The 20,338-nt window shown below is 41.9% G+C and overlaps 1 protein-coding gene across 4 annotated transcripts in view; it reads left to right on the top strand.

Annotated features, from left to right (window-relative positions):
• The window catches only part of PIP5K1B (phosphatidylinositol-4-phosphate 5-kinase type 1 beta), a 305,089-nt gene that overhangs the window by 33,139 nt on the left and 251,612 nt on the right, over positions 1-20,338 (top strand). The window lies entirely within an intron of this gene.

Below are 20,338 nucleotides of genomic sequence, written 5' to 3'. Positions count from 1 at the left end.
TTTTGAGAACAGTGTTTTAGTTTGTTTTGCTTTGTAGTGGTATGTGAAGCTAGAACAACAGAGACAGAGGTAGACTCTTGCTTAAATAAAGGGGTAAGGCTAGCATTCATAGATGACATCTGCAGAGGTATTTTGCTTTTATATCTCTAGCAAAGAGAATGATCTTCATGATGAAAAGGGATTCATTAAGAGGGAGTTAGAAGATGGTGAAAGAGCGTGTAGGGAATTGGAGTGAGTTCACATCTCTAGGGCACACTAGATCGCATCTCAGAGTGTTGAAGGGGTGAGCAGATATCATCTCTGAGTCACTGCCAGTGGCCGCTGACTAAAGCTTGGCTAGTGGGCGAGGTTCCAGAAAACCGGAGGCATACACATGTTCTGGATAGCTTTTGAAGAATTCGAATTCCTGAAACTATCAGCGTAGAAATGCTCCCTTGCAAAAAGTGAGGTATGAGTCCATAGAAGAGATGACATGGAGCCTTAGGAACCGGCATCATTTTACTAATGTGTAGCGATCAGTCTGTCACATTTTCTTTTTAGAGAAGGGGTTTAGACTGGTACCGGAAGAGAAATCCATAGACATCGAAGCATTTGAGAAAAAGCTCTCATAGGTCTCCTTGCGCACATAGTAGAGAAAAATTGGAGGGTGAGAGAAGAGTTAAGTGAATTCACAGCGTATCCTCTTCCTCCGCCTTAGCGCAGGTACTAAGTGTCTGTCAGCCCACTCCCAGTGGCAGCCCTTCGGGTTTTCTCTGGCACTAGCTTAGGAAAGATCGTGAAGACTTGGACAGAAATCTTAAAAAGCCATATATTTTGTATGACCGATGACACAAAGTTCAGTGGGTTAGCTAAAGCTATAGAATAAATATTCACATTAGGAAATAAATACCCACCAACTGTGAATATGGGCCAGACCAACTAGATAAATTGAAAGAAATAATGAGAAGTTTTTAAAAACTGAGGTTTTGCTAATTGAAACTGGTTGATTTTCCTACTTTTTTGGCTTTCCCAAATTTCCCCCAATTAAAGACAAAGCAATAGTACTCATGTAGTGAAACTGACTATTTCAAATTTAATTCAGATGTGGGAGAATACGTGGTTGATATGGGAGCATGGCATAATGTAGAAAATGCTGGCCTGAGAAAGACTGGGTGCCAACCCTGGCACTGCCGGGGCCTGGTTGTGGTCTTGGGCAAGCGGTCGGTATTGCCTTTCTGGGCCTGAGTGTTCTTATCTCAAAGTCAGGGGTGCAGGGAGTGGTGTAAAGCTAATCACTTTGCCCCATCCCCACTCTCATGTTCTATCAGGCATGTTCATCCTTATGTTCCTTAGTGAGTTTGGCCAAACTTCTAAATGGAACCTTCCAGATATTTTGGATTAAACAGACCCTTTCACACCCTCACTGAGAAGGCTCCATTTTCTTTTAACCTGCAGGTTCCTTCAGATCTCCCTCCTTCAGGGTCCTGTAAGACCATCCTTGTTCTCAGCTCCTCAGTCCAAGGTTAATTAAACACTGCAGCGGAGCCCCGTTTGATTTTAGGAAGTCTCCGTTTTCTTTTGTTTAGGGCTCAGCCCCACCACTCGGGATTTCTGGATGAGATTAGAGCCTCCTCTTCACCAGTCAAAAGACGCCTCCATGGCCTTAGCCAAGGGGCACTTGCCTTCAGCATCTCCACTCTCCACCAGCCTGCCCCAGACCGTCCTGGTCCCTGACACTTAGCTAGCTTTCTCCCCAGCGCCACTACTTGGATTTAGTTGTAAGCATACTGAATGTTTAATTCTGAATTTTTAAGCTTCATATTTCCCCCCATATGTATCTTCATGTTACCATTTCTAAAGGGGTTTAAAATGCTTTACGTGCCTTCATTTACTCTTGCCAGGTCTAATTTCCCCTATTGTTCGTCATCAGATACGATCTAGTGTTTTTATTTTTGCTCTTACAGAACACAATGTATTATACATCTTCACACAAAATCTAGCCTTTTGCTTCTTTTGTCTTATTTACTTAGACTGAATTCTCAGAGTTGAGAGTCTCTAATTAAGGGGTATGTTGGTATGATCCTTGCTCCATTTTGAGGACTTTTATTTTGATTGATAGAGTAAAGAAGAGACATCAATTTAGCATATTATGTTATTTCCTGAAAACTTAAAAATATTAAGAATTATCATTTATAGTTAAACATAAATTTCAGCCTCCGTCTAGGGCTTCCTTCAGTACCCTGTTCCCACTTTTGGGGGGAGGGGTGTTGGCAACCACTGCACCTTTCAGCCTGCTTTTCCCCAAATTTCTCCTTGGGTTCCTCCTACCGTGAATTCTTCCCAACGTCAGTGTTTCCACACTCACTTCAAGCGCTCCCTGCTCTGCTGTGCCTATGCACGCTCTAGGCCTTGCCTTCTATTCATGTGACAAGTACAGCTAACTTCAGACTCTAAGTCTAAGTTAATTACTGTTAACAGGTGACAAGTGTATTGTCCAGACTCCTGCGTGCTCTCTGCCTGCCCTAAATATATCTTGGGTTCGTGTAGCATGTTTTTGGTTAGCACATTGCACAGAAAACAAACTGCCTGCCCTGGCTGAGACTGGGGTAGAGTCTCTTTGCTTATCTGAAAAATAATTCTTCGACTCGCCACCTGCGGCCAGTCCTCTTTTCCTGTGTCCTTGGAGGCCACTCCCACCCCTTGCCTAGAAAGCTTTCCAAGCCGACCAGCACGAGATAAGCAGGGCGGAATAGGAAGCCGCTTCCAAGGCTCCTCTGTGTGCCTATTTGTATTGAATGTCTGAATTTTCTCCCTTAAGAAAAGAAAAGTCTTAGAATGGATCTTTTTGTCAGATATAAAAGGTGCTTTGTTGCTAATAAGGCTTCATATTTATAAATAAGTACTTAAAGCCTTTAGGGTACAGGTGCTTTTAAAGGTGGTGTTCAGTCTGTGTGCTTTCGTTACATGTTTTGGGGCTGGGTAAAGGTTAAGTAGTTTCAGTACAGGATGATACGGTGAAATGGGAGTTAAGTGGCTCTTATATGTGTAGTTAGCAACAGCAGAAGACAGAAATAGCCCATTTCTTCTCTGTAGTCAGAGAGGCCTGCCATTAGGACAGAGATGTTTTCTGATATATTTTCATCTCGGAAGTCTCTAATGGTGAACTTAGATGCAAAGCAGGAGTAAAAAGTTTGTAACCAGAGCTCTGGTTCAATAGCTCTGATGAAGTCACCAGACCTCCTTTAGCAATCGAGTTGTTTGCATGTCATAAAACTCTAGGCAAATATTTACTTAATGAGAAGCATAGGTGTACAGGGAGACTTACTCACTGCTTATGGAGTGTTTCCTTGTGAAGTTCATTAGTCCCTACCTTTAGGGCCCGCTGGTATCATGGGAGTGGCATAGACCATAAATGTCACAAGATCTAAGTTCAAGCCACTGTGTGGCCAGCTGTCTTACTGTTGTAAGACTTTAGTCTCATAAGTCACCTGAGGGGCCAAAGGAGTTTTTCTGACAAAATTAAGAAGGGCTGGGGGAAATGCTGATGAAGCCATTTCTAAGTCCCCTAACCCTCTTCATGTTGGCTACCATCAGTCCACATTCTCTGTGTGTGTGAGTCTGTTTCAGTTTTGCTTATTCATTTATTTTGTTCTTTAGGTTCCACATACAAGTGAAATCATACGGTATTTAAATCATACGGTATCTAATTAGTGTTTCTAAATGCCATATCTCATTTTATGTAATGACTGTATTTGCTGTGTATAAAGCATACCCACATTTTGGGCCCAAACTGTCAGGGAAAAAACCTTTTGTTTTAATTTTTTAATTCAATTATTTATTTATATTTAGAAACAAAACCGATGATCATATTCCAGGGTATTATTTTGCATATGGATGTCGTTACTGCTTTCTGGAGTTACACTTTTAACACATAAGCATAAATAAAAGAATTAAAAACATTTATACAGATACAGAATTAGTTGTACCCATGTGTAATGTGCATCCTTAATTTTCTGTAAAAAATTTGGTCAAAAAAGTGCACATGACACACAGCAAAATATGGTACTTACTCATTTAACCAAACTTAGACAATAAAGAAGTTATACAGGAAAAAATATCCTGTATTTTCATAAGACTGACAAAAAATTGTTAATGTTTTAGAGTACTTCCTTCCAGTCTTTTTTTCTAAAAGGTATATGTAAGAATGTGTAAAATATCATGTGTACATGCAGGGTGGGCAAAAGTAGGTTTACAGTTGTGAGTATGTAAAACAGTTTATTCGTGTATTATTATTTATTATTAATTATTGTATTATTTTCCGTATGAACAGCTCTAAACCTACTTTTGCCCCACTCTGTATATTTCAAAATTAGAATCATACTGTATATACATTTTCATAAAATGACTCTTGTTTCACTTAACATTGTATCATGAGGATTAGCCCATGTCATCTGAGTAGCGCTTACAGCTTTTATGAAAAATCAGATGCCCCCGGTCACTTCTGCAGTTTCCTCTGAACTTTCCATACTGGAGACAAAGTTACAGGCACTCTCCACACTGAACACTTTCGGCTTGTGAACATCCTGTAAGTCCAAACAGCCCACTTAGGCCATTTGAAGAATAACCAGGGAGAAATATTTCGGAGCACTTTTTCCTTCTTGCTGCCCACATCCTGGGCAGAGGCTGCCACAGGCTGGGAGCAGGGCGAGGATGATGGAGGACCCCTAACAGGGAGGACATGTGACCCATCGGTGTCTCAGATGACATCCAGAAATAGTTTCGTTCATGCACAACCAGGTGAAGTGGGGCTGATGCTGGACAAAGTGACAAAGGAGGGAAACTTGGTGACTAAGGCTTTTTTTCTGTGTCCCACATACTGCCTCGGGCCCCCGCCCCCAGTTATCTCTTTCCCCTCCACGGGCCTGAGGCATCTTGTTCTTGCTGCAGATAAAGTTCTTATTGCACATGAACTGGAAGTTTTTTGTGGCAGTTGTTGGGTGTGGGGAGGGCTAGGGTAGGTTATAAGAAATGAGCAATTTAGGTCTCCCCACTTTTTTTAAGTCTCCCCACTTTTTACATCAGTGAATTTCAGAGTTGGAAGATAATCTTAGCTAAGAACAGGTGAAAATGGACTATTACTGAATATGTAAAAATAATTTGCTACTACTTTTTGCATGCATCTATTTCCAAAATTCAGTGAGTATATTTATTTTTCCTATGGGACGATGCATTCCCAATTCTAAATGAGTGAGTTTGGATCACAGCTCTTTTACAGTTGCAAACCACTGATATATAAAACCATCTTTACATATGCAGGAAGGTTTTAATAATTGGCTTTCTATGTAGATAGTGGTAATAAAACTACTGTTTGAGCTCTTATTGTGTGTTGGATACTATAATCAGAGCCTCCATACATTCCTTCACTATCCCTACAGTGATTGTTTGAAGTAGGCAGTCTTGTCTCAGTGTTACAGGTTAGGAAGCTGAGGCCCAGCTGAGCCAAGCCGTGACTGCAGACCTGTCCACCTCCAAATTATATGACCTTTCCTTCTGTGGTACCTGATGCCTCCCAGCCCTGTGCTAGCAAGTCTTCCTTCTTTCTGCTTCACCTGCAAACAGACTTCCACAAGAAAGGAATATTAATTATTTTAAGTGTATCTGTTTTATTATTTTCATTTTATTATTTATGCTATTACAATTGTCCCACTCTTTCCCCATTCTCCCCCTACCACCCAGCCCGCCCCCCACTTCCATAGTCAGTCCCCTCACCATTATCCATGTCCATGGGTTCTTCATATATGTTCTTTCACTAATCACTTCACCTTCTTTCCATCCATTTTAAACAGTATTATTCCCTTTGAGCAACCTGAACCACTGAATGCCTCAGATGGAGTCACGTGCCACAGTGGATCTTTACTGTTTCAAAGTGGGGCTGAAAGGGCATTTGACACGGTCCCAGGTGCCTGTAGAAAGAGTTGCATGAGGAAAATCTTTTCTGTAAAATAGCACCAGTGTATCCAATTGTGTCCAAAATTCACATAAACATACAAAAAATCATCTGCAGAGACTAGAATGGAGTAGTCAACAATGATGGATAGCATGTCTTTCTCTTTACTTAAAACCATATTAATTACTATATTCACATAAATCTAACTTAGATGTGAGGCAGGATATTTTAATTATTGTTCACTCATTTATTACCCATAAGGCTTTTACTGAACTCACTTATGTACCAGGTTCCATGCTAGGGCCAAGAGTAGATGGGACACAGTCACTGCCTTTGAGAGCTGAAAACCTAGTGGACGTTAGACCCAGAAACATGAGAGTAGAGCATATGTGTAAGAGGAAGTCTATTTCATATGGTATGGATTTGGTAAGCATTGTTTTCAGTAACATAAAAAGTCAGCCAGTGTGTGTGGATTTGGTGAACCCCACTGACCCATAATGATGCTGAAACTGTTGCCTTGTCCATTTGCTTGATCAAAGTGCCGGTTTATTGAAGACGAGTTCTGTTTCATGTTCTCCTGCTCTGAACCCTAATATGTGCTTCCATGACACATAAGACAAGGGGGAATGAATGAAAGGATATCCCATCTGGATATCCCTGGGTTACTTCTGGGTGTGAGTTGAGGCTCTGGGCTTCTCAGCTAGGCCCCAGCGGAAGGATTCCATTAGGGTGACATCTAAGGAGAAGACTCGTGAGGCATAAAGCCTGTTTCATGCAGATCAGAGCTGAGTGGTGGGGGTGGTTCCTGGTGGCAGGGGTCCCTCCATGAACTAAACTTGTTTCTGGAAGAGGAGGACGGTGCAGGGACAAGAACCTCTGCAGTGGGCAGGAGGTTGGTAATCCCAGTGGCTGTAGCTGCTGAAGGCTCTGCATGGCCTTGCGAAGGATGGAGGTGAACCCAGAAACCGTGGTGATCTTAGTGTTCAAGTTGGAGGCGTTTCTGGAAAGTACATTTGCCATGAGATGCGCTGCCACAGACACGTTCTATGTGTAATTGGTCTTGAACAAATAGATTTTGTGGGATGCTGTCCAAGTATCCCCAACTTTATCTGGTCTCCCATTAAAATTTATTTAGCAGAAGGCATTTTCCCTATTTCTAGATGAAAACATATCACATGATTATTTTGACTCCTCTTACATAATAAAAAGTCCCACTTTAATTTGCCAGATCCTTAAAATGTGTAGTATCATAGTCAAAGCTTCCAACTTCATTCCTATTTACAACCACTCTCCTTCCTCCAACTAGGGTCTGTTGCAGAGAGAAGGGGCTATGGTTGGATGTTTTCTCTCTTGCTCACTCAGTAGCTGATGCTTCTGGCTTAGGGTAGGGTGGGGAGGACAGAAGGGGGTAGAGGAAATTTTTTTATTGGCAAGTGGTATCTCAGGAGAGCTATGTTTCCATTGTGGGTGTTTAGAACTGATTCTTTGTCTGATGGGACCCTTTTGTAGGTTTTTCAGAGATATCCCCTCACCTCTCTCTGGGGACTTCTTACCTCCAGGTTTCTTGGTGTGGCTGCCACACTCTTTCCTTTCTCAGTCTTTAGAAAGCCCATTGGTTCATTTGTACTCCTGTCTGCTAGATTCCATTGCTGTGCAAGAGGTAGCTTTTACCGGGCAAGCACAGTATGGCCCCACCCATGTGCTCGTGGTGTGGTCCATGTCTGGCCCATTGGAAGTAGTCACACGTCCTTTGCTCCCACAAACTTGGGGAGTGGAGGCTGGTCCCAATGCAGGTCTTCCTACCAGCCTGCCTCTAGTGCTTCAGATTTCACAGGCAGAAGTCACCATGCTGCGGGAGTCTCAGGTTCCCCAGCTAGTGCTGGCAACACCCCTCACTAGGCTAGAAGAGGCAGGACAGGTGCTCCCACCTCTTCCCTTAGTCCTCTATGCCGCAACCCAGACTGCACACTACTGGTTTCAAACAGTCCCCCTTTCAGCCACCAACAGCCTGACCTATTTCTACCCTCACTGTGCATGAGGAGTTAAAGGTCAGTGAAAATGGTTTGGGCCTATGTGCTTTGAAAAATTGCATCTAGGCCAGGCACTTCCCTTTGGAATCTGATATCTAGTCTATCTTAGTGGCTTAATTGACATGTCCATTTTGACCTCCTGTAAGTTTATTTGGGAAGCAATGCTTATCATATCCCTCACTCTCGGAGATTCACAAGAAATGCCACATAGAACAGGCTCCCAGGCCTCTCGGCCGCTTTGCCCTAACCTTGCAGCATCTCCCTTTGGGATGCTCCCTGTCGTGCTCCCCACTCCTCTGCAAAACTGGGGCCTTTTGAGCCTTCATGATTCTTAAGTGTTGCTGCCCCAGAAAAGATTTCCTTGCCCTCCCCCCAACCTAATAGATTTCCCCCTAATTTTCTGTCACTGCATTCCCTTTATTTCCTGCACAGCATGTATTACACCATCAAATTGTAAGTCCCATGAAGGAAAATCCGTATCTATTTCATTCAGTAATATATACCTAATGGTGTTCTCTAAATATGTGTTGAATAAATGAATTAAAAGAGCATCTTTGTTTAAGCCATCACCACCTCCCAACTCTATCTCTTCTCTCATGTTAACTTACAACATCTGGGGTCCCAGTCACATGGGATGCTCATGTGGAGTTCAGGAAATGCTGATAGAAGGCTTAACTTTTGACACGTTACTGCTCACTATTGTCTCCAGCCACCCCCACCGCCCCAGCTCTCACTGTCGTCACTCCCTCTCTTCTAACAAGTACTCAGTTTGAGGCAGCAGGCAGGGCTGTCCCCCATTTTACAGGTAACCACACCAAGGCGGAGAAGGTAGGTGTGAGATCACCAAAGGGGTTAACGGCAAACATGGCCCCGAGCTCAGCACCCCCAGCTCATTCCTGGGGTGTCCTCTTCTACCTCCCCTGCTGTCCCTCTTGTTACAGCTGTCCTCTGGCTTCACTCAAGACTATCCGCAGGACTGTGGCCTCACTCCCCACTTCCAAAGTGCCCAGATGCAACAGTGGCCAGGCCGAGTTTCTAGCCCAGCATCTAGAATATACGTGTATTATGTGGTGCAGAGCAAGAGACTTTCTCTTGAAGACTTAGTGCTGGAAAAGCAATGCATTACAGGTGCCACATCGCCCGCCTGTCCTTGACCCACTCATTTGGAGGTGCATGGGAGGTGAGAAAGTCCTCCTCCCCAGGGAGAAGGAGAAGCTGGATCCTGAAGGACAGCGATGGGCCTAAACTAGGCTTGGCGATAGCCTTACTTTTCATTCTTTCCCAGGCTGCTCCGCAGACTGCCCTAACCCTGCCACAAGTCAGAGCTCCACATTCTTCCTCTGACAAGTGTTATCCTGCATAGGGCCCCTCAGGGCCGTCCAGGCTCCCAGGGCTGACACTGGGAGGGGAGGCTTATCTCACACATGCACATTCTTCTGGTCCGTCCTTTCTGGGTATTACCACATGGAAACGGCAGCCGTTGGCATTTGTTGCTTCATCTCTGTCTGTTGGTTGTCGTGACAGCCCACCAGTTCCGTGCGTTGGTCCCTACTACCACGCCATTTGAAACTGCACTACAGCCTGCCGACATTTTACTCTAAGCTGTCTTTTTGGTGATTATCATTATGTACACTAATAATAAAGCCTTACATTTGAAATGTGCTTCAGATTTCACGGAGCACTTTCATTTTATTCTCTCTTCTGGCTCTTTTATAGGGAAATCCAAGCAGGCAACTTAATATATAGGGAAGCAGGAGGTAAGGTTTTTAACCTAGATATTACTTTACAATAAATTTTGACATAAAATAACTTTTTACAGCAAGTATTCTTACTTTAGTAGTGAAAATTAGAAAGTGAATTTATAATTTTTACAACTTACCATTTTTTTAAACTTTCTTGTCAAAGTCCAACAGGTAGAATAGTACAATAGAAGATGAATTCTGCCCAGGGTCATACAAAATATATTATAACTTCTTGGCTGGGAGCTACTACTTTAGGATTCAAACCAGAACATGATTTGACACTACATTGTAAAGAAACGTGTTATCTACCCTGGCGTTTGCCAAGAATAGAGGCCTCCATTTATTTATTTCTATACGTGTTGAGGTGAAATACAAATGATGTGAAATTAACCTTTTTTTTTTTTTTAAGAGAGAGAAGAAGGGAGAGAGAAAGAGAGGGAGAGAAACGTCGATGTGAGAGAGAAACACTTCTCATACATGCCCAGACTGGAGACTGGACTCGCCTCAGGAATTGAACCAGTGGCCTTTTGCTTTGTGGGACAATGCCCAAACAATGGAGTCACACTGTTTTAACCATGTTAAAGTAAAAAACATCACTCCAAAGTAAAACTTCATACCACAAAGCAGTCGGCTACTCCCCATTCCCCACTCCCTGTAGCCCCAAGCAACCATTCATCTGCTTTCTATTTCTATGGATTTAACTGTTCTGGATGTTTACATACATGGAACCATACAACACAGGTCCTTTTGTGTCTGTCTCTCACAGAGCATAATGTTTTCAGGCTTCATCCACACCGTAGCATTTATCAGTACCTCTTTCCTTTTCACGGCAGCATAGCCGGCACTTTTAGCGTCAAAGAGTGTCTGGGGCTGTGAGAACTCCAGCACCCACACACACGTAGACCCGCCACATCCTTCCCTCTGTTGGCAGTAGCTTCCTCTCACAGTAGCTGGGAGTTTGTCCATAAGAACATGCAAACCCTAAAGGAGTATGTGCAGTTAGAGCTGCCATTTGTCAAATATTATTCCAGGCTCAGAAAGAAGACCAGCAGTTGTTCTGTGCAAGGATTATAGGTAACTCTTTGTGAAAAAAGATACCTCCTAGGCTGTCGTTGTATACAAAGATATGTTCACTAAATCATGTAGAGAAGATAATGAATTAATGCAGATACTCTCAAGACCCTGGCATCATGGAAGTGTGTGCTTTCCTGATTTTTACTGGCAGTGCTGAAAGCACCTGTGGGTTTTTAGTCTCCTTCCATGGGTCCCCACTCGGAGGCTGGGACCTGCTGGTTTAACATCTTTTCCTCAGCCTTTGTAGGTGTTGTGGTATAAAGAAAAGTGTGTAAAGCCTAGCATGGGGCAGTGCTCAGAGCCCAGGACTTAGGCTCTGAAGAAAGGGGAATGAGCTTCAGAGGTGGACAGAGCTGAGTTCAAATCCCACCTCCACCACTTGTTAGCCATTTGTCCTCCAACACATGACTTTTAAGTGGCCTCCTGGGTAAAATGGGAGTAGATGTTAATCTACTTGTGGGAGGCTAAAAAATGGCTCCAACAATAGCCATATCCTAATCCCTGGGACCTGTAAATGTTACTTTGTTTGAAAAGAAGAGTCTTTGAGGATGTGATTAAGGATCTTGAGATGAGCAGATTATCCTGGATGACCCAGGTGGGTCCAAGGTGTCATCACTAGTGTCCCAATAAGAAGGAGGCAGGGGAGACCACACAGACACAGAGAGGAGCGGGTGATATGACAGGATGAGAGATTGAAATGATGTGGCCACCAGCCAAGGAGTGCTAGTGCCAGATCAGCTAGGGCCAAAGCTGGAAGAAGGGAAACCAGATACCCCCTAGAACCTCTAGAGGAAGTACGGCCGAGCCAACACTTCGATTCCAGCCCAGAAATAGTAGTTTTGGCCTTTGGGCTTCAGAGCTGGGAAGGAATAGTTTTAGATCACCAAGTTTGTTGTAATTTGTTACAACAGGAAGCAGACTTTTATAAAGTAATTTACAACTGACTGTTACACTCAGTTTTCCTTCCTTCTCTCCTTGAAAGAAAGGTGGTCTCTCAAACGCTAAGTACAGTGGTGAAGAGCTGTAGCTTCAGAGCAAGGTTTTTCAACCTCAGCATTGTTGACATTCTGGGCCAGATAACTGTTGTGAGCTGTTCTCTGCATTGTTGCGTGTTTTGCCCCATTCTTGACCCACTAGACATGCCAGTAGTATCTTCCCTTCAGTTGTGACAAAAAAACCAAACCCTCCAGACATTGCCAAATATCACCTGGGGAACAAAATCACTCCCTGTTGAGAACCACTAGCCCAGGGATGACTCCTGAGTTTGATCCTGTCTGCATCACTAAGTAGCTCTGTGGTCCTGAGCAGGTTAGACAGCCTCTCTGAACCTCAGTTTCACTCTGTATGAAATAGTAGCAGTACCCAAATCACACAGTGAAGCTATTTAAATGATGTAATGTGTGTAAAGGCCTCAGAACAGTGCCTGGTACCTAGCTAGGTGTTTATAGATGAAAAGTTATTAACTTATGCTTTGCCATGCTAGTTTATCACACTATTTTCTGTAGTTGCCTTTATAGAAGTAATTAACATTTAAATCCCTCTGCAAATAGTAACTCCTATTATAAAGATCAGTGTTTGAAATTAAACATCCTTCTCTCATTTCCCTCCCCTCCCACTCACTGCTCCTCTTCTCCACCCCCCACCCCACCCCCTCCCCCCCTGCTGTGCCTAAGCGTTGAGGAATCATGGCCGATTTGCATGCTTGGACCACCTGTCAGCCATGCTAACTCTCTGAACTCTTCATGTAATTTCCTGGATAAGCTGTAACAGCAAGAATACCCCCTTCCATCTGCCAGTGATATTTCTATTATTCCATAATTACAGCTTTCTCCTCTGTGATGTTGCTCTGTTGAATTCACTTATGGATGTGTCAATGTCTCTATTCAAATGTGCGAAATATTTAGCAGCCTTTAGCAGTTTTGGTGAAATGTTAGAAAGTGTTTTGAATAGATTCATCATCTACTTTTCTAAGGAGGAGGAATGAGCTCCAACTGTGATTTAGGCCATTGTGTCTCCAAGCAGTGGGGACACGGCAGTGAAAAAACGGAGATTTCCTGTTCTCAATGAGCTTGCATTCTAGCTCAGAATAATAATAATAATAATAATAATAATAATAATAATAATAATGTGCACAATGTGTACAAGTAAGTAGCATAGTGTAGTAGACGGTGACAGGACTGGGAAAGCAAGGATTCTAGGGTAAGGGGGATTGGGAGTGCTGAGGTGGCACTGGGGACAGGACGCGATCTTGAACGAGAGTGGGAACATTTTGAACATTGTCCCTAGTGATAAATGAAAGTAAGTGTCTTTGAAATGTATTGAAGCCAATGTTTGCTAATGCACTTCTGCTTATGATGAACAGGTGGAACACCTTGAGTCTTTCAAAGGTGCTGAACCTCTGCTCCTCTCCACCCTATTGCCTGGGAGTGTCTTTCAAAGTGGCTTTGGTTTATTCCAGCTGGAATTCTTGATAGAAATGGTTCAGGGATGATTACTGGCAATGCAGTCTCAGGGAAGGAGTATACCTAGCAGTTCAGAGCACTGTTTTTTGTGTCAAATAGATCAAATTTTTAATTCTGGCCTGCACATATAAAGCAAAGGACTTTGGGCATGCCACTTAACCTCTCTAAACCCTAGTGACCTCTCTAAACTCCTGTGACCTTTGTCTGGATGAAATGAAATAAGGCAGGGAAAGCACTTAGACCTGTGTCAAAAGCATAGTAAACTCTCAGAAGATGCTGGTAGTTGTAGTTTTACAATGAGCACAATAGACTATTTCTAAGGTAGTATGTATATACTCGTGGTAATTGTAAAGCATACCTGTAATTGTCAGGCTCAAATATATGCAAACATTTCTCTGATAAACTCTGCCTGCAAAAGGGGGCTCTAATAGTGAACCTATGAAGTGGTTTCTTGTGGGCTTTGACCTCAGACACACTGAGTACTCTGTGCAAACTTTTGCAAAGGGAGATTGAAATGAGGGAATGGAGGCAGTGAATGAATACTTTAGGTAATAAAAGTCTAGCTACTAAAAATGTGATTAATTGCCCTGACTGGTGTGGCTTATTTGGTTGGGCATCATCCTGCAAAGCAAAAGGCCACTGGTTTGACTCCAAGCCAGGGCACATGCCTGGGTTGCAGGTTTAGGTTGCATGCAAGAGGCAACCGATCGGTGTTTCTCTCTCACAGTGATGTTTTTCCTCCTCTCTTCCTTCCTCCCTCTCCTCTCTCTAAAATTAATAAATAAAATCTTTAAAAATGTGATTATTTATCATGGATGGTTCTACCAATTGACTTTTGTGCATAATTGTATGGCTATTCATGTTGCTGATGGACATTTGCTAAACGATTCTGGAGTAGAATGAGTTGCCCACTTTTGCTGAATGGCTCCAAAAGTTCCTCGAGGGGTGGAAGGCTTTGCTGCAGAGTGGCCTGGGCCAGGACTGGAGCAGACCTGGAGTGTGCCTGGGACACACTGCTGCAGGGTGGAAAACGTCGGGGTGCTGGTGCAGGTGGGGGTGCACAACGTGTACTGAGTGCCACTGAGCTGATCACTTTAAAATGGTTGGGTTTACAGTTTGTGCATTTCATTTTAATAAGTTTTTCAACAAACAAAGTTCTCACAGTGCCAGGAGGAAAGCCCAGATATACCATCTCCTTGTCTACGCTTCAAAAGAGTCATTAAAGAGTATGAGATACTCTTACACTTGTTTATATGGAGTGACTTTTCTTTAGCTTTACAAATGTATGAGAATGTTAATATTTCAGTAGATCCAACACTTTGTATTTACTCACTTATAAAATTCAGTCCTCCCAGCTTTAAATTTTTATAGTGCTATATTGGTTACATAATAGAGGCCAAAGTTACCTCCCCACAGTATCTGTCACAGTAGGTGCCCAATAAGACCACCTATCAATCTAGTAAGTAAATTTCTTTTATTTTAGATTCTGAGTGATTTGTACCTCTCTGTCTGCCCTGCCGACCTTTAAAAAAGTCTGTAAGAAATCATTTGCAATATACTCACGTTAGAAAAGCGGACCAAAAATTCGTGAAATAACAGCCTTAATGTTTCCGGCAGTGTTATCAAGGCCTTGCTTGTCCAGTGTAATTGAGTGGCTGAAATCTACACTCGTACTTCAGAGAAGAAGTGAGTTTCGCCATTATCGCGAGCTGCTTTGGAGACAGCTTTCCTACAGAGGCCACTCTTGCTTGGGGTACTGGTCCCAGTTTTCAGATCCGCGGCATGGCACTTGGAAAGCTCGCTTACGGATATACCTCCGCTTAATGAGGTCGCAGCGTTTTACAGAATACGTTAGGCACTAATATCAAGCAGTATGCCAATTCGAAATATATTCAAGTATATTTTAGTACTATGGACACTTTTTATCCTTTAACTCTCCCCTCATACAAAAAAAAAAAATTGGCCTGTATAAGTAATACATGTTTTCCCCTGCAAAATGTGAAAAACATTGAAAGCTATGAGGAATATAGTCCTATCAGTAGAGATACCCACTTTTGACATTCGTGATTGGTTTTCCTGATCCTGTGTAATTGCTGTCTATATATTTGTATATTGTCTTTTTATCTAAACATTAGAGTCACATGTGCTTTTCCTAGAGCTGGAACATTTAAATAGGGAAACTGGATGCTGGGCAGTGGGAATCTGGCCAGGGCCCTGAGGCTGAATCTCAGGACAACCTCGATATCGCCTACCACAGTCCTCACTCACTGACCCGAGTGTCCTCAGTGAGCCTGGAAAACAAAGCTGGGATCATCCCACATGACCTCTGGGAGGCTCAGGGTCCCCCAGACAAAGCACTGCTTTCCTCTGAGCCACACGGTGGCCTCTGAGCCCTGGCTGTCCCCGCAGAGCACCAGTGTAGACTTTGATCAGCCATCTGACCTGCGGCATATGACCAGTGTTCCCCAGTCCTGTCTGCATGCACAAAGAGTAGCATGCAGAAGGGGGTGGGATGACCTGTCTTACTTCCAAGGCCAAATTCCAGGATTTTTTTAGGCCCTCTGGCTATGGCATGTGACATTTTACATAAATATTCCCTACGACCTCTGTTTGACAGGCCAGCCTGTCTATCTCTGTGGTATAATATTAGTTCTAAAAATCTATAGCTGATCCATTACCAAAGCTTATTTAGGAGAGCTCAAGTCAGAAATTTAATGTGAAGAATTTCGGAATTGCTCGTATTTTCATTTTGTCAGCCTGACACATTTGGGGAAAAAATAGATTTCTAAAAATGTGGCTGCGATGCAGTCTGCGTACTCATCCTTAGTGTTCAGTTTTCTTTTACAAGGTCGTCTGTGAATTAAGAGCCAACCAACAAGCAAGGAAGTTTGGAGAAGAGTAATTTTTAATGCCTTTTTGCCCCAGTCATCCTTGTATTCCAATTGATTAAAACTAAAATTAGAAAAGAATTTTCTGTTATCCTTGACTTTGTTACAAGTTTGAGAATTCTGATCATATGTACATATTCTTCTGCCACGTTTCTTTATAATTTCTTCTTTGTATCAAACAGATTTCATGTATTTTTTTCCCGTTTCCATTTTGTAGAATTTCAGGTTAAAATATTCGTATATCTCAATCTATTCCTTTAGAACAGCAGTTTCTGATGAAATATGATGAGAGCCACATAAGTAACTTTATACTGTATAATGGTGACATTTAAAAAGTAAAAAGGAGCAGGTAAGACTAATGTTAGTGATGTAATTTATTTAACCTACCTAATTGGCTATCATTTCAACATTTAATCTAAAAAAATTATTAACATGCTTATATTTTTTCTTCTGATGAAATCATCCAAATCCAGTGTGTATTTTACATTTATAGCACATTCAGACACTGGATTTTCATCAGAAATACTTGATCTGTATTTAGATTTCAGAAGCTTTGTCACTGAAAAAGTTGACTCACATTCCTAGGTTGTTTCAAACATACTTAAAAGTTTCCTAATAACAAGAGCAAGCATCAGGTTTTTTTAAATTTAATTAAAATTAAAGAAAATTAAAAACTCTCCTCCCCTATCAGTCTACCTGATATCAAACTATGCTGCAAGGCCATAGTAATCAAAACAGTATGGTACTGGCATGAAAGGAGACATATAGATTAATGGCACAGAATAGAGAACCCAGAAATAAACCCACACCTATATGTTCAATTAATCTATGACAAAGGAGGCAAGAACATACAATGCAGTAAAGACAGTCTACTGAGTAAACGGTGCTGGGAAAATTGGACAGATACATGAAAAAAAATGAAACTAAACCACCTTCTTACACCATATACCAAAATAAAATCAAATGGATTAAAGACTTAAATGTCAGGCTTGAAACCATAAAATTCCTACAAGAAAATATAAGCAGTAAAATCTCTGACATCTCTCTTAGAAATATTTTTTCTCATGTATCTCTTCAGGAAAGGGAAATAAAGTAAAAAATAAACAAAAGGGACCACTGAAAACTAAAGTGTTTGCAAAGCAAAGGAAACCATCAACAAAACAAAAAGACAACCTGCTGAATGGAAGAAGATATTTGCCAATGATACATATGCTAAAGGGTTAATATCCAGAATTTATAAAGAAACCAAAATATCAACACCGAAAGAAAACAATTTAATTAAAAAGTGGGCAGAGTACCTGAGTAGATTCTTCTCCAAAGATGACACACAGATGACCAATAGACATATGAAAAGATGCTCCATGCTCAAAGTCACTAGTCATCAGAGAATTGCAAATTTAAACCACAATGAGATACCATCTCACACCTGTCAGAATGGCTGCCATTAATAAATCAACAAACAACAAGTGCTGGCAAGGATGTGGAGAAAAGGGAACCTTGTGCACTGTTGGTGGGAATGCAGATTGGTACAGCCGCTGTGGAAAAAACAGTATGGAGGTTCCTCAAAAAATAAAAAAATGGGTCTGCCTTATGACCCAGTGATTCCGCTTCTTGATATGTATATGAAGAAGCCCAAAACACTAATTTGAAGGAATATATGTATCTCTATGTTCATTGCAGCATTATTTACAATAGCCAAGATATGGAAGCAACCCAAGCGCCCATCAGTAGACAAGTCGCTAAAAAACTGGTGGTACATATATACAATGGAATATAACTCATCCATAAAAAAGAATGAAATATTACAATTTGCAACAGCATGGATGGACCTAGTCAGTTGGAGAAATAAGTCAGAGAGAGACAAATATCATATGATTTCATTTATATGTGGAATCTAAAGAACAAAATAAATGAACAAGCAAAATTAAAACAAGACTCATAGACAGAAAGTGGACTGGTAGTTGCCAAAGAGAAGGTGGCTTGAAAGTGGTAAAGGGATTAAGAAGTACAAATTGGTAGTCACAAAATAGTCATGAGGATGTAAAGTAAAAGTACATAATAGTCAATACTATTGTAAAATCCATGTATGGTGCCAGGTAGGTACTGGAAATATCAGGGGGATCACTTTGTAAAGCATATGATTATCTAACCACTATACTATACACCTGAAACCAATACAAATAATGTTGAAAGTAAACTGTAACTTAAAAAAAATTCACCTCTATTATATACACTTCATGTGCGGGTTTAGTTTTATTCACAGCATTCAATTCTGTTACAGTTACTAGCAGCGTGGGGAATTGAAAGAGAGAGAAAGAAAGGACTTGTATTGACTCGGTGAGTAGCTGTGTGGCCTGGACTGTGCTACTACCCAGGCCTTCTGGCCTGCTTGTCTTTATTTATAAGTTAATTTGTAACGGGGAATGGGCCAGATGTTCTTCTCCGACACTCATAAAATGTTATAAGACGTTCTTCTTTGGCACTCATGAAATGTTATGAGCCTTGTATGTACCAGGGTGCAAAATGCCACCCCAGTTGAAATGTATTTCAGACAATTTCTGTAAAGTAGATCGTTCTAAAGTGTTATGTTTTATGGCGTATAGTGTAGGTGAGAGTAGAGTAGAGAAGGGAATGGCCACATCAAACATGGTAGTTTGTAGGAGGAGTTCTCAGCTCTCTGCTGGCAGAATAAATGTTCACATGCTGTAGAAATTACAGAAATAATTGACCTCTTCTCTCAGGTGAAATTGCCTGTATTTGTTTCCCATTGCTGCTGTAACAAATTCCCACAGAATCAGTAGCTTGAAACAACAAACATTTATTACCTCATAGTTCTGGGGGTCAGAAGTCCAGAACTGGTCTCACTGGGCTATAATTAAGGTGTCAGCAAGCCTGCCTTCCTCCTGGAGGCTCTGGGGCCGGTGTCCCACCGAAGGCCCATGGGCCACATGTGGCCTAGGATGGCTGTGAATACATCCCAACACAAACATTTACTTAAAACATTATGAGATTTTTTGTATGATTACATGTCACAATGTATTTAATGTGTAGCCCAAGACAACTCTTCTTCTTCCAGTGTGGCCCAGAGACACCAAAAAGTCGAACAGCCCTGCTAGAGAGAGCCTGTTGTCCTGTGGTTTTCAGATGCTGGAGGCCAGCAGCATGCCTTCTTCCCCTTCAAAGCCAGCGTTGCCTTCCTCCCGTCTCGTCACTCAGACATTTCATGGCCCTTTGGTCACACGTATAATCTAGGTCAGTCTTATTTTAAAGGCAGCTGATTAGTAACCTGAATTTCACCTTCAATCTTAGTCCCTCCCTGGCCACAGTCACAACATAGTCACAGGTTCTGGGGATTTGGCTGTGGACATCTTTGGGGACCATTTTTCTGCCTACCACACATTGCCATACCTCTGTGGTTTCGTCGTTCTTACCAGTAATTTCAGAACTAGTCACTAGTGTCTCTCTGTCTCTTTTCTCACTCTGAGGTAGAGGCAGCCATCAAGTGATAGAAGGCAGGAGTCAACTGAAGGAATATTAGGGTGAAGTAGTGACCTTGAACAACTAAATGATTTCTCTTCATTGATGCCTGCATCAGTCTGTGGCTGTGTCTTAAAGCTAGTTATACATAGAAGGTTCTTTAACCTATGACTGTATTCTCATCCATGGCCTTCTTAATAGGAATGTATTGCCTAAGCTTTTTAAAAAACCTCTAATCAAAGATATCATAAATATTTGCCAAAGTGCAGTGTGCAGTTTTTTCTCTCTGCTGAACAGGTGGTTGAAGGTTGTGCAATGTTGTTTTTCTGAATATAGAATCATAATGTCCTTGTGAACATGCTCATGAAAATAGAAGAATTGGGCTGTATTAATTTGCATTTCAGTTCACTCTCCTGGGTAGATATGTATATCTGCTTCTCACTATAATTATTCGCCTCTCTGGTGAAAATGCCACAGCCAGTTGCAGGTTAATTTTGTCATTATCAAAGGCATAGAGGGAAATCTAAATTCACTTTGAGCATTTAGAGAAATTGTACAAGAAGCTGATGTAGAGGAGATAAGGCAGGGATTTTCTGAGTGTATCGAGTGGCAAAACTAGCACTTACCTTTAGGTTGACAGTGTCATTTAGACTTGACCTTCAGAAGTGCTGGTTTGGAGGGTAATAAATTGGTTGGGAGACCTCGCTGGTTAAGCTCCATCCCACGCTCATGGTGAGAT

The sequence above is a fragment of the Desmodus rotundus genome, chromosome 1, assembly GCF_022682495.2.
Source record: "Desmodus rotundus isolate HL8 chromosome 1, HLdesRot8A.1, whole genome shotgun sequence".
NCBI classification, from domain to species: Eukaryota; Metazoa; Chordata; class Mammalia; order Chiroptera; family Phyllostomidae; genus Desmodus; species Desmodus rotundus.
This window is presented reverse-complemented; position numbering and strand designations above follow the sequence as displayed.